We start from the raw sequence: 830 nt of genomic DNA on the forward strand, positions 1-830 counted from the left end.
GGGGGGGGGGAGAAAGAGTAAGATAGAAAAGAAAGAAATGAATTACTATCCTTAGTACAGAAATATTTGGCCATAATGATAATGTACCATGGCGTGTTATTGCTAATATTCCTATACTCAAGAGATGGTGATATTGAATAGCGAACACGCCATACCGAACGTAACTATTCTTAACGAAGTGAAAATAGCCAATAAAAGACCACAGAAAACCAGTATCATTTATCACATAGATATTTACTCATAAAGAATATTTAGCTAGACACATTTCTAATATCCCCTATTGGGTCATCTATTAGTTTAGATGACCCAAGAGATGACCTTGATTAGCGAACACGCCATTAACGAACTCCACCAATCTTTAACGAACTGGAAGTAGCGAACGAACGTCACAAAAGACCCCGCTATCGCTTACCTTACCAGACCGTCCTCTCGTTCCCTCGTTAATGGCCCCCAATGCCCCAACAGATCGAACACCATTTCATTCTCTCTTATCCAATGGCGAGGCGGAGTAACGTGTCATTCGTCTCCCCACAAAATATATACATCGAGGACGTTATCTTCCATCATCAGACGCCCCACAAGTTATGTCTCACGGCCTCTGACGGGCCTCGGAGGCGAAAGATTAACAGGAAGGGAATCCGTTTTATACGCCATCAACGGAGAGAAAAAGTTTATGTACATTTAGAGGGTCTGTCCATAATGGCCGGTCATTACGGGACAAAATGGTCGTAATTTGGGAAAGAAAAAGCATACAATATTTCCGTGGGACGCTTTTTGATAGCTGAGACACGGGTTTGGCTTTTCGATTTTCAGTATTTCCAGATTTGGGT

Source organism: Penaeus monodon, chromosome 19, assembly GCF_015228065.2.
Source record: "Penaeus monodon isolate SGIC_2016 chromosome 19, NSTDA_Pmon_1, whole genome shotgun sequence".
NCBI lineage: Eukaryota > Metazoa > Arthropoda > Malacostraca > Decapoda > Penaeidae > Penaeus > Penaeus monodon.